Genomic DNA, 9,889 nt, shown 5'->3' with positions numbered 1-9,889 from the left:
CTTTCTCACAAAGGGGCTTTCAGCTCCTCACAGCAGACAGCTCAAAGACCAGTTTGGATTTTTTCTGTGGAAGCACATAAACCACACAATGAATTGGGAACAGTCCAAGTAGAAGGAAGTAGTACACAGTGGGGAGCTAGTATTGGCCTTGCCAAACAATTAGGTGGGCGTAAAATCACCTCCAGTGTTTTGTATCACTTAAGCCCCAAGGCAAGGAAGCGGTGAAATTAGCACCAAGAGCTTAAAATGGAAGAACACAAATGTACAGGGCAAAATAAATAAATCATGGCAAATAAAACTGGATACAGAACACAATGAGCCAATTCACAATCAGTTGTTTCACTTCACTGGCGAAGACCATATTTCTCAGAGTCATAACAACACAGAAGGTGGTCATTTGACCTATAGAGTCTAGGTCACTCTCAGTTGAGATAATCCAATCAATTTACCCCTGTATGTTTATTTCACTCAAATGCACAATCGCTTCTCGCGATTATCGCTTCTCGGCCTTTTGGCTAAGATCAAGTGTAGTATGGTCGGCAGCCCATGGTCGGCCGCACTTGGTTGAGGTCATTAGGTTACACTGAAGCTTCATATGAAGCAATTTTTTAAAGCAGCATCTCGGCCTTTTGGCTAAGATGCAAATGAGCTCAAGTCTTGGAGGAGGAACCTCCCCCTTCTCCAATCAGCTTGGTTCATGTAGATCAGGCCCAGGACAGGGTGATTTTGGTCGCTCGCCCTGTCTTGTCAGCCTGGATCTGAAATGTCTCAACTTGTTGAGACTCTGAACTGGATTTGATTTGATTGAATTGGAAAAGTATTTTTTTTTTAAATGCACTCACCCGGCCTTTTGGCTAAGATCAAGTGTAGTTATGCGGATGTTGCACTTGGTTGAGGTCATTGGGTTACATTGAAGCTTCATATGTTTCATATGAAGCAATTTTTAAAAGCGGTATCTCGGCCTTTTGGCTAAGATGCAAATGAGCTCAAGTCTTGGAGGAGGAATTGCTTTCCCTCCTCCAATCAGATTGGCTCATGTAGATCAGGCCCAGGACAGGGTAAATGGTCGCTTGCCCTGTCTTGCCAGCCTGGATCGGAAATGTCGCAACTTGCTGAGACTCTGAATTGGATTTGATTTGATTGAATTGGAAAAGTATTTTTTAAAAAATGCACTCACTTTCCTTTTGAAAATCATTCATCGTCTCCACTTCCACCACCCTCACAGACAGTGGGCTGGATTTTCCTGCCGCACTTGCCACAAGACCGGAAAAATCCCACCCGAGGTCGACGGACCTTTGCATGGCCTGTATCCTGCCCGCTTCATTTCCTGTGGTGGACGGGGATGGGAAAATTCCACCCATTGAGTTCATTCACTGCCGCTCATTGCATTAAGAAAGTTTTTCCTCACATCCTCCGTGCATCATTTGCCCAAGACCTTAAATCTGTGCTCCGCAATGCCTCCCACTCCACTCGAGTCCTCAGGAAATGAGAACAACTTTACTTTGCCTACTAATCAAAACTTGTATCTATAATTATGTAGAACTCTATCAAATCTCTTTTCAAATTCCCTTGTTCCAACGAGAACAACCCCAACCTAGTTTTGCAGATAAAATCCCCCATTCCCTGGATCATTCTGGTGCACCTCCTCACATCCTTCCTAAAGGGTGGCAACAAGTACTGGATGCACTAACCAGACCTTTGTCAAGGTTCAGCATTATCACCTGCTCTCATATTCAATACTAATATTTCTAAAGTCCAAGATTCTATATTGATGCACCATTGATTACGCAAAGACTAGATGTTGCAAAATAACAGGCTTTTATTAACAAAGAACTGAAGCACTCCCAAACCAATAGCTAACCCGAACTGAGGCAAAAGGGGCGGAGATCAGCCACCTTTATACCCCGAGGAGGGTGGAGCCCCGGATTGAGGCAGCAGGGGCGTGTCACATAACTACTACATAAACAGACAACTACAGTGGTTCACCACATTCACCCCGTTTAAAAAAAAAAGTTCGGCGGGGCGAGGTGGTGGAACGACAGTCACAAGTTATTGATTCAAGTTACAAGTTCAGTCTCTCCGGGGGCTTGATCTGCCGCTGCGACCGCCGCAGTGTCAGCCATGGTGCCGGTTCAGGAGGCTGCAGTGATGAGTCAGACGCCAGTCCATAACTGGTGAAACCGTCCGTAGCCCCTTCAGACTGCCGGGTATGTGGAGGCTGCTCCTGGTGTTCAGGTGTGCCGTACACGGGGGCTAAATGAGCGTGCTGCGAGTCTGGTGCATCATGGATGACGTTGGGAGCTGGGGGTGAGGGGCCGTGGGATGTAGTACCTGCGGGGGCCAGATCGCGAATGGAGACCGTGTCCTCCCGCCCGTCGTGATACGCCACATAGGCGTATTGGGGGTTGGTTTGGAGGAGCCAGACCGTTTCGATCAGGGGGTCCGATTTCTGGGTCCGCACGTGCTTCCGGAGCAGGACAGGGCCAGGGGACATCAGCCACGACGGTAGTGAGGTCCCCGAGGAGGACTTCCTGGGGAAAACAAACATTCATGAGGGGTGGCGTTGGTAGCCGTGCACAGTAGTGACCTTATTGAGTGTAGCACATCAGGGAGGACCTCTTGCCAGCGGGAGACTGGAAGACCCTTAGACCGGAGAGCTACTAAAACGGCCTTCCAGACTATTGCATTCTCCCTCTCCACCTGTCCGTTCTCCCTGGGGCTGTAGCTGGTGGTCCTACTCTCGAGGCTATGCCTTTGGAGTGTAGGTACTGGCGCAGCTCGTCACTCAAAAGAGGAACCCCGGTCGCTATGAATATAGCTGGGGAAACCAAACAGGGTGAAGAGGCTGTGCAGGGCCCTGAGGACCATGGCTGAGGTCATATCTGGGCAGGGAATAGCGAAGGGGAACCGCGAATACTCATCAACGACGTTGAGGAAGTATACATTGCGGTCAGAGGAGGGGAGGGAGCCTTTGAAGTCAATGCTCAGGCATTTGAAAGGGCGGGTGGCTTTGATGAGGTGCACTCTGTCCGGCCGGTAGAAGTGCGGCTTGCACTCCGCGCAGACTTGGCAGTACCTGGTTACAGACTTGATTCCTCGATGGAATATGGCAGGTTCCGGGGCGGCACGGTAGCACAGTGGTTAGCACTGCTGCTTCACAGCTCCAGGGACCTGGGTTCGATTCCCGGCTTGGGTCACTGTCTGTGTGGAGTTTGCACATTCTCGTGTCTGCGTGGGTTTCCTCCGGGTGCTCCGGTTTCCTCCCACAGTCCAAAGATGTGCGGGTTAGGTTGATTGGCCATGCTAAATATTGCCCTTAGTGTCCTGAGATGCGTAGGTTAGAGGGATTAGTGGGTCAATATATAGGGATATGAGAGTAGGGCCTGGGTGGGATTGTGGTCGGTGCAGACTCGATGGGCCGAATGGCCTCTTTCTGTGCTGTAGGGTTTCTATGATTTCTATGATGATTTGATGAAATGGAAGAACCTGGTAACCCCTGGGTGGCAGAGGTCATCGTGGAGAGTCTGTAACCGGTCTAGGTTGGCGCTGGCACAGGTGCCCCAGGACAGGGCGTCTGAGGATTCATTGAGCTTCCCAGGCTGGTATAAAATGTCGTAATTGTAGGTGGAGAGCTCGATCCTCCACCTCAAAATCTTATCGTTCTTGATTTTGCCCCGCTGCGCGTTACTGAACATAAAGGCAACGGACCGTTGGTCCGTGAGCAGGGTGAACCGTTTGCCAGCTAAGTAGTGGCGCTAGTGTCACACCGCCTCCACGGTGGCTTGTGCCTCTTGTTCGACAGAGGAGTGTCAAATTTCAGGGCCCTGGAGGGTGCACGAGAAGGCGGCCACGGGTCTGCCCGCCTGGTTAAGAGTGGCGGCTAGGGCAAAATCAGACGCATTGCTCTCCACCTGGAATGGGGTGGATTCGTCTACAGCATGTATTGCGGCCTTCGCGATATCCGCTTTGATGCGGTCAAAGGCCAGCCGAGCCTCCACCGCTAGGGGAAAAGATCTGGACTTGATGAGCGGACGGGCTTTGTCCGCATAATTGGGGACCCACTGGGCGTAGTATGAGAAGAAGCCTAGGCATCTCCTCAGCACTTTGAGGGTGGTGGGGAGGGGAAGTTCCAGGAGGGGAGGCATGCTGTCGGGATCGGGGCCGATGACCCCGTTCTCCACAACACAACCAAGGATGGCGAGGCGGCGCGTGCGAAATATGCACTTCTCCCTATTATAGGTCAGGTTGAGGAGTGCCGCAGTGTGGAGGAATTTTGGGAGGTAGGCGTTGTGGTCCTGCTGATCGTGGCCACAGATGGTGACGTTATCCAGGTACGGGAAGGTGGCCCGCAACCCGTTCTGGTCCACCATTCGGTCCATCTCACGCTGGAAAACTGAGACCCCATTGGTGACGCCGAAGGAAGTGATAGAGACGGCCATCCACCTCGAAGGCAGTGTATTGGCGGTCTTCCGGGCGGATAGGGAGCTGGCGGCATGCAGACTTCAAATCAATGGTGGAGAACATCCGATATTGTGCAATCTGATTGACCATGTCAGATATGCGGGGAAGGGGATACGCGTCCAGCTGCGTGTATCGGTTGATGGTCTAACTGTAGTCAATAACCATGCGAAGTTTCTCCCCAGTCTTAACAACCACCACTCGGGCTCTCCAGGGGCTGGTACTGGCCTCAATGATCCCCTCCCCCAGGAGGCGTCGCACCTCGGACTTGATAAATGCTCTATCTCCAGCGCTGCACCGTCTGCTTTTGGTGGCAATGGGCTTGCAGTTGGGGGTGAGGTGTTCAAAGAGCGAGGGAGGGGCGACTTTAAGGGTCGAGAGACCACAGGTGGTACGCGGTGGCTGGTCTGATAGCTGTGGATTTTGGACGGAGATTTGGGGAAAAGGCCCATTATACACCATGGTGACGCTCCCAAGGTGACACATGAAATCTAGACCCAGTAGTAGGGCAGCGCAGAGCTGTGGCAGCACGAGGAGCCTGCACTTGTCATACACCATGCCCTGTACAGTCAGAGTTGCTACACAGTACCCGATGACATTCACCGACCAGGACGTCGAAGCCATGGAGATTGATTGCTGCATTGGCAGTACTGGCAGTGTGTAGTGCCTCACCATGTTAGGGTGGATGAAACTCTCCGTACTCCCACTGTCAAATAAGCAATTAGTAGTGTGGCCGTTTACCTTGATGTCCATCATTGACCAGGCGAGTTGGTGAGGCCTGGACTGGTCCAATGCGACCGAGGCCACTGTCGGACTAGGTGATGCGATGGATGGTTCCCAAAATGGCGGCCCCCGTGACTCGGCTGATGTCGCCCAAGATGGCGGCTCCCGTTGGTCGCACATGGCTGATGGCGTCCAAGATGGAGGCTTCCGTGGGTCGCACGCGGCCGCTGGCGTCCAAAATGGCGGCACCCGCGGATCGCACACGGCCAATGGCATCGAAGGCAGTGCCTCCCGCGGATCGCACATGGCGCTGCTGGGCCTGGGGGCCGATTTTGCCCTGCAAACTTTCAGGTAATGACCCTTCTTACTGCAGCCAGAGCAGATTGTGTCTTTCGCCGGGCAGCGTCGTCGTGGGTGCTTCTCCAGGCCACAGAAGTAGCATCTCGGGCCCCCGGGGACTGCCGCAGTGGTCAGTTCGGCATCAGGACGGGGCGTGGCGTAGGTTTGCGGCTCTCCCGGGTACAGAGATGGCTACGGTCACGGTGGCCACGTTGCGTCCTCGTGGTCGGGGGTGTAGGCCTCGAACTTCCGGAAAGCCATCTCCAGTGAGCCAGCAAGTTCCAGTTTTCTTCAGGTCCAGCCCACCTTGTTCCAGCAGACGCTGCTGGATATAGGTCGACCTGATGCCCGCGACAAAGGCATCTCTGATCAGGTCGTCGGCGTTTTGGGCGGCTGAAACGGCCTTGCAGTTGCAGGCTCTGCCGAGTGCACGCAGTTCGCGCAGGAATTGCTCAGTCAATTCCCCGGGCTGCTGTCTGCGAGTGGCCAGCAGATGTCTGGCGTAGACCTCATTCGGCTGCCGGTTGTACTGGCTCTTGAGGAGATTGATTGCCTCCTGGTAGGTTTCCGTGTCTCAGATCAGCGCGAAGACGTGACCGCTGACGCGGGCGTGGAGCACATGTAGTTTGTCGATGTCAGTTACGACGACGGAGGAGGAGGAGGCGATGAAGGTCTTAAAACAGCGCAGCCAGTGATCAAAAGAGTTTGAGGCCCCAACTGCCTGCGGATCCAAGTCCAATTTGTCAGGTTTCAGGAGTTGCTCCATCTCAAAATTTTTGTTAATGAAATTGATGCACTATTGATTACGCAAAGACTAGATGTTGCGAAACAACAGGCTTTTATTAACAAAGAACTGAAGCACTCCCAAACCGATAGCTAATCCGAACTGAGGCAAAAGGGGCGGAGAGCAGCCACCTTTATACCCCAAGGAGGGTGGAGCCCCGGATTGAGGCAGCAGGGGCGTGTCCAGGCATATCACATAAACAGTCAACTACAGTGGTTCACCACATATATACTCTGCTAAATGCTCTTCAATATGTTCTACCATGTTCAAAGATCCAGGAAACACCCATCCTCTCTAATGCTCTGAGGTTACTCAAGTTTGGAAAGCCAAAGCCTGAGCCAAAACATTTGGAGACAGTACTTACGAGTGGTCCCTTAAGACACAAGAAGTGTCCTTCATGAAGTTCCAGCATGAAATTGCAAGCAACAGATCTCAGCATGCAATCCATGATTTAAGTAATCTTTGTTGCCTCTTTTAGAATCTAGTTATTAGCTTGTTTAAACTATTAATTCTAATTCATGCCTCTAGACCTGCTCTGCACTAAAACTCTTATTAATTCACAAAATGGTAAACTTAATTTTTTAATCTTCCAGTGCCAAATTTCACCAAATGCCCAAGAGAGTGAAAGAGAAATAGTCACCAACAAATCTCTTACACATTTTCTTCTGACACCACCCTTTGAGGTTTCCCTTTTTTTTCAAAAGTACTCACACTGACTCACACTGAATCTCCACCACTTCTTTTTAAATGTGGGTCTCCTGCATTGTTCTTTCACAGGCTCACTCGCTCTGACCTCCACTTTGTCTTGGAGCTTCAATTTAATACAACATGGTCTTAATTAGCAATTAATGTTAAGCCAAGCAACCTCTATTTATGTAATTGCCTATAAACAAAATTTAATTGAGTCTACATTGTCTAGTTGGTACTTCAGGGCTGAGAGTAATGATGTATGCATGTTTGCCATGGTGAGAGAGGAAACAGATTTTTTTAAATCTGTGGTTGCCACTGCTGTTAATAGTGGATGGGAGGGTGGCTGAGGGGAGCGGGTGGTTCTGATAGAGGTTGCTGGTGTTATAACAAATAGAATTTCCATTGGATGATGATAGTGTCACCCCTCATCCTCATCCATTGATTAGTATCTCATATTATAGTTACTGACATGTTGGGAGAGGTTTCCTCAAAGGAGCCAAGTGTGGGCCAGAAAAGCTGAAGTAAAATGTTACAGCCTTCATCTCACTCTTGTGTTCCCCAACCTCCGTGCAGCTGTGAATGAATCTTCATAAAACTATTCTTTATTAAGCTTATCATATCACAGTTCAGTCATTCCCTCTGTCTATTTCCAAATCACTGCAGTTTGATTAAAATCAGTAAAGGCAAAGATTCCAGAAGGATTCAGTGTAAAATTTCAGCCTCTGCTTTGAATCTATTTGTTGGCTGGAATTCTCTGGCTATTCACCCCCCACTGCCACTGCCAGTGAGAATGGAGAATTTGTTGCTCAGCCAAATCTCTGTTCACTGCAGCGGGACCGGAGAATCCCAGCTGCGGGCGGGTTCGGAGAATCTGGCCTGTGATTTTGAAAGTGGAATAAACTATTATCCAGTTTTAGGATGTGTGTGACATTTATTTCAGCTGTTTTGTTTTTCTTTCTGTGTACATTTAATACTTTGTAATAAAATAACCTCAACATTTTTGACTGAATTAAGTAGTCTTACAGTGGCGGTGGCACAGTGTTTAGCACTGTTGCCACACAGTGCCAAGGACCCGGGTTCAATTCCGGTCTTGGGTGACTTTGTGCGGAGTTTGCATGTTCTCCCCGTGTCTGTGTGGGTTTCCTCCGGGTGCTCTGGTTTCCTCCCACACTCCAAAGATGCGCAGGTTAGGTTGATTGGCCATGTTAAATTGCCCCTTAGTGTCAGGGGCTCAGCAGGGTAAATATGTGGGATAATGGGTGGAATTGTGGTTCGCGCAGACCCGGTAGGTCGAATGACCTCTTTCTGCCCTGTAGGGATTCTATGTTGTGCTTTCCAATTTATTGGGGGTAAGGGATTGTGGTGTTTTAGAAACTTATACAAATTTTAATGCAAGTGATCCTAGTGAAAGAGTAACTATTAGTATTGGGGTATGCTCTTATTTACAGTACATCTAAAATGAATATCATAGGAACATGGGTCTGCTTAAGTAAGCTGCAATTCTCTATAAACACAAACAAAGAAAAATAGGGAAAGTTTGAATCACAAAGGTTGACATTGACTAGCTTTATTATTGACACCATTTCTAAAAGTAAGTAGCATTCAGCAAAAATATTCACTTCTATTTGCAATAAATATTTTAGTCATTTTCACAGAATATTTGCTGCATGAAATAAATTTGTCAGCCACACAATTAGCATTGTCCACACAAATACATTACATTGTGGAGGTGACATCAGTGATAGAACTGCAGGATTGCACTGGAAAGCCTGTTGTCAACATATCCATTTGTCCCAGGTACACTGCTGTGAGATGCTGACAAAACGGAGGTTGAAAAAATGCATAAAACAGCAATGATTGTTTAATTAAAATAATGGAATATTTTAATATTAGATTAGTATTGTAATTGAAAAATGTGACTGATGTTACACCTCAGTAATAAGTACTCATAAAATTTTAAAGAACTCACAAAAATGACTAGAATACCAATTTTCTTCACCCTATGTATGGTGCAGTATCTTAAATTCCCACATATTTTTTTAAAAAAATCATCCATGCACAGGTCAGTAGACTTTGAGGTCTGAGGTTTACACATTTGAATCCCAGATTTAATTTAACATTCATAATCATCTGCTCTTGGGAAAATGTTGCCAATTCTTTTGCAGACTGCTTAAAAGAGTAGTGAAGGGTAGAGTTCTCAATTTCCTTTCAGCAAGGGAGGGAATGCATTAAAGGTTAAATAAGGTAACACTGATGGAAATAGGAAAGAACACTAATGCTCAAACTGGCTCACCCTCCAAGCTGAAAAAGGAATAGAATGCTGTGGCCACCAGCAGCAGTAGTGAATGTGAATGTAACAAAAAAAAACATTTCTATGGTCTTATTACGATTTTTTAATTTGTGATGATATCCAACAAATTACCATATAAATCAAATTTTCCATCTGGCAAGATGCTTAGGCACAATTAAAAACAATGACCCAATATTGAGTTGATATAATGGATTTAATTATGTCCATTTCAAAGCTGAATGATTAGTTTGTCGTTATTATTTAGGCAACTATTATCGGACTGTCATGTATTCCATTACTTGATGGATAAAATAATCTGAAATGATGTTGACAATTCTAATGTCCAGATACACAAATATAAGTGAAATATTTCACTCGCCTGTAAATAACCATCTGCTGGGCTCAGTAACCTGTGAGGAGTCGACCAAGCTTACAGAATGATCTTTGTTTGATGTTGGGAATTTCAAAGTTCATATTCTGCAATAAAGATAATCCACTCTGCCTGAGGTTAAATATACATTGTGATCATAACATTCACTTTACACGTATGTTCCACAGGCATTAGCGGTAACATATGCAACTATGTCCTTTTCTTTCTGGAACTT

The 9,889-nt window shown here is 47.6% G+C and overlaps 1 non-coding gene across 1 annotated transcript; it reads left to right on the top strand.

The window, feature by feature from the left end:
- Window positions 1-495: 495 nt before the first annotated feature.
- LOC144493211 (U2 spliceosomal RNA) lies at window positions 496-692 on the top strand. The gene has a single exon (XR_013497689.1). It is a non-coding gene; the product is annotated as a U2 spliceosomal RNA (small nuclear RNA).
- The last annotated feature ends 9,197 nt before the right edge of the window (window positions 693-9,889 follow it).

The sequence above is a fragment of the Mustelus asterias genome, chromosome 4 (assembly GCF_964213995.1).
Source record: "Mustelus asterias chromosome 4, sMusAst1.hap1.1, whole genome shotgun sequence".
Lineage (NCBI taxonomy): Eukaryota > Metazoa > Chordata > Chondrichthyes > Carcharhiniformes > Triakidae > Mustelus > Mustelus asterias.
The sequence above is the reverse complement of the archived record's forward strand: the minus strand, read 5'-3'. Positions and strand labels throughout refer to the sequence as shown.